The sequence below is a fragment of the Uloborus diversus genome, chromosome 9, assembly GCF_026930045.1.
Source record: "Uloborus diversus isolate 005 chromosome 9, Udiv.v.3.1, whole genome shotgun sequence".
Taxonomy (NCBI): Eukaryota; Metazoa; Arthropoda; class Arachnida; order Araneae; family Uloboridae; genus Uloborus; species Uloborus diversus.
Genome location: NC_072739.1, coordinates 90,681,041 through 90,685,474, shown reverse-complemented (window position 1 = coordinate 90,685,474; position 4,434 = coordinate 90,681,041).

Here is a 4,434-nt window from a genome sequence, read left to right as displayed (position 1 = left end):
TGCACTATGGATGTTTTTTTTTTTTTTGTTGTCAGGGTGAGTAAAATGTTTTTGTAATTAGTGGGTTTGTGTAACATCTACATGTCAGGTGCAGGTCTTTGAACCGTTAGGAAAATGCTCAACAGCTGTTGGTCACGTACTTCTTCTTTTTTCTGCAGGGGACAAATTATATTATATGTATATATATATATATTTTTTTATAGCAGGGGACAAAGCTGAGAAAGGTGACTTTGAAAAGCATATGCCCGGACACATGAAATTCTTTTGGTTTCGAAAATGGATTGATTTAGAACAAGTGGATTCTAAAAATTTGTGCTTGAATTATTTTCTGCACCAAAACATGTGTTTTGCTTGAAACATAGGCATTTGTTTCCTTCAATGTTCTTAAAAGTTCAGTCTCATAATTCTCTTCATGATGTCGCAAAGGACCGTTTTGGAAAACAAAGTTTATCAGAAAATGAATTTGTGTAATTGTTGCAGGATTTTTCTGAAATTGATTGTTGTTTGGATGAACAGTCTGAGTTATCTGAAGAGGAATACCTTCCTAGCGATAAAAATAATATATTTTCATCAGTTGATTGCGAGCTTAGAGTTTCACGGAACTTAGAACTGCACTAAAAGATTCTGATAAAGATGATAAAGTTTCTACCTCTCAGGGAAAAAACGGAAACAACGTCAACTGAAACAATGTTGAAGTAAAACTACAAACATTTGTTCTGATTGCAAAAAGACAGTTTGTGGTTCATGTACAGGCAAAGTGATAAAGATGATTACTTGTAAATATTGTAAAAAAAAGAGTAATGTAGGTATATTACAATATTTATACGTTTAAGAATTGAATCACATGAATAGTGGAAAATAGTTATTAGTGATTACATGCTTAGAAAATGTCCCCTATTTTGTACAAATTTAATCTTCTGCAATATCAGTTACTTATTGTATATGTGCTTTTCACTTGATAGAACATACGATTAAATCTAAAAAAAAACCTGCCTCAGAGTAATTTACAGGTTATATTATGATTAAATTTTTAAATGAATATATAACGCATCAAAACAAATCTTTTCTATGATGAAAAATCCCGAAAATAAATAATTTTCAATATTTTAAGTATAGCAGTCAAAGTGACTATACTTCGTTTCACAGTAAGTTGGCACTGAAGGGAAAGCTAGGCGAGCCGAATTGCAGCCGTTGTCAAGGAAACGAGGTTACTCTGCGTAGGGCGCGTGCCAGTCAGCGGCGCGACTTGCCGAATTTGGCGAGGGAAAAATAAAATATAAAATACCAAGAACGAAACAACTATCCTTGAAGTTTTCAAAGAAATTACATTTGTCTCAAACATATTTCATCATATTTTTATCACAAATGCAAGGCTGTGAATGGGATTTCATTTTACAGCGGCGGAGAGCTATCTGTCACAAAGTAATTAACAAATAATTCTGAATGATTAAAAAATTAGCAGGAAAACAAATAAAAAGTAATAATTAAAAGAAGAGAATATGCTCTGAAAGACGCATACTCTGTCTCTGGTGATTTCTTCGTTCGCTGATAAAAAGCATGTGCCCTCTCGTCAAAATACGGACCATCCAGTATGTATATATCATCTATTTCAAAAGGAAAAATAAGACGACCGAAGTTGATATATGTAAGGAGAACGTTAGCACACAGCTGTGAACATTTATCCATAGTAATAATGGGTACCAAAGGCATAGAAAAAAACCGCGTTCTTTTCAGAAGTATAACAAATGAAAAACTATCATGCATGTTCTCCAAAGCGCATCTTCGTTTTTCTATTGCAGATCCTCAGAATTCGCTAAAGGCTGTTCATCAACAAGCCTTTAGCGGAAAAAAAAAATGTTAATTTTCAGTCCTTGCCTGCAATTTTATTAGTTTGTTAAGAAGTGGATCTTTTACCCTGCCTCTGACATGGAAATGGTATTCCATATGAGCCTCCTCTTATCCATATCTTATGTATATATAAATCTATAGCTTCTTTACAACTTGTGCTTTCAGAAAAAATGACTAAATTAAACTGAAATTGCCATTTAAAAATAGAACTTAGCTTTCGGGACAAAATTGATTGCATATTTGAAATAATCTGCAACCTTTGTTACCCCCCATATTCTTTACCTCTGTTTTGAATAACTTCTCTTTAATTTTTCACATGCACTCGACTTGCTCTCTGGAGTTGAGAAATGCATCCTAAGTTCGTTTAAATCTTTGCAACAAAAAAGGAACTCTTAATGTTTATAGATTATTTTCCATAATCCCTCTGATTTAAAAATCCAACTGTGCCAATGCCAACCATTTCTTCGGAATTCGGAAAAGGTGCCATTGTGTCTTTTTATACATATGTATATAAATCAAAGAAGTACCTTTGTGCAGAAAAGTAAAAGAAAATGTAACAATGATAATTCGTTACAGACACCTGTTTTGAGGTTTCAAGGATCCCATTTTTCATGGAGAAAAAAAAAAGATCGTGCTCACTTTTCTGCATTAAAACTGGGTGTTCCTTGAAACCCCGAAACACCTGTCTGCAATTCTCGGCAAATTTGTGTAACTCAGCGTTGTTTTATTATCTAAAATAACATACTTCAACCCTGTACACGCGTTTTCCTTTTATACTCTAGTAATAACGGTGAAGATCCAAGATTAAATAACCAGTTTTCGAAAAAAAAAAAGATTGCCCTTTCTAAAAAAATTTATTCAAATAAAAAAATTTAGAAACTTCATGGGAACAATTAGCTATTACTGCATTTCGGAGCTCAGAGAAGATATTAATTTTGAATTTTTCAAAAAAAAAAAAAAAAAAGGTCGATTTTAAGCTCAATTTATTTATGAAAAAAGTTAAAAATAATAAACGAAAATGCATCGAGGTTTGTGCAAATAGAAAAGTTATGGCTCTCAATTTTGCGTGACTGTGAAAGTATATGATTAACCCCGAAACTCAGTTTATTAAAAATTATTTTACTAACCCTTAGCGTAGTTAATGTAGCCTACTTTATAGGTATATTTTGGGAGTGAGTAAATTTACTTAATATAAAAAATTAATTTAAGGCAGGGGTTCTAAACCTGGGGAGGGTGGGGCGAATTAATTTCGTATTTCAAGGGAGATGTGTATGTTTCAAATTTAAAGTGAAAAAGCAAAACTTCTTCATCCAGCAGTTCATCGGTGTAAATTTGTAATAGTGAATCTGTACATACGTGTGTAAGAGCATTATATTTTTTTCCTCCACAAACTTTTCAAACGATCCAAAAAAGAAAAGAAGAAAAAAACGACCTTTTGCCGTAGCAAGGATTTGTACACAACAAGTATTCGTTACATTCAAACAAAATTCGGGTTTCTTTCATTTTTTCACAATAATTTTCTTGAAGTTTGGGCTCATTATGTAAGAAACGAAAGCTATTTAAAACTACCAAATAAAATAAATCTCGAATTCAAAGAAAAAAAATCCCATTGTATTTGTAATTGCAGCAAGTAAATAATTGAAAATTAATATTTTCATTTCATTTTTTATTTCTTACTCACGAAAACTGTTTTTAAAAATGTATTCAATTGCTTGGAAATAACGATGGAAAGCATAAATGAGAAAAAAGACCAGGCAGAAATGCTTTGACCACAATAAGGAGAGTTCTTTCAAGAGTCATAATGGACAATCAGATGTTTTTCCTTGGGCGATGCGAAGTGGGGAGAAACGAGTTCTGGGGGGTTTGCCGTTTCACAGGAAGCCCGCCAAGGTTAACCTTGAAAACTCAAGTCTTCGCCAAGACAAAGTCGAGTTACGGCGCTTTGATTTTCCTTTCGTAATCAAATTCTTATAAATTAAGTATATTTAACACACAACAACTTCAACTATATGTCTCAACCACATACATTCTCTATTTTTTTTTACATCATTTGGGAATTTACACCCGTTTAAACCTCCAAATTTACTAGAACTACTTCTCATCGCGGAGTAACACATCTCGTACCTTTCCCTTCAGTGCCAACTTAGATTGGAATATACTATAGTCTTTCTAGGTATACGGAAAACGTCGTCTTTTTAGTGTTAATCAATCAAATGCAGTAGCATCACTGCAGGTGGCGAGGGGGAGGGGAATTGCCCCGGTTTTCACCTACCTGTCTGTGGGTGAAACCCAAAATGGATTTTCAAGTTGATGAAAAGTGCAAACACTTAAGTTCTGAAAATTTCCCATAATATTTTATGTTGTATTTTGCACAGTATTACTACAGGAGGGGGGGGGGGGGGCTTTAGTGCCGGTTGTCAATCTTCTCTGGGGGTGACACAAAAATAGATTGAAGAGTTTGCATAAAAACAATTATTATATTGTGCAAAATTTTTTTCCACATGAAGGCAAGATTCAAGGGTTTTATACACTGTATTTATACACAATTTTTTTTCTAAACTCATGTGTTATTTCTTTTGATTCTAG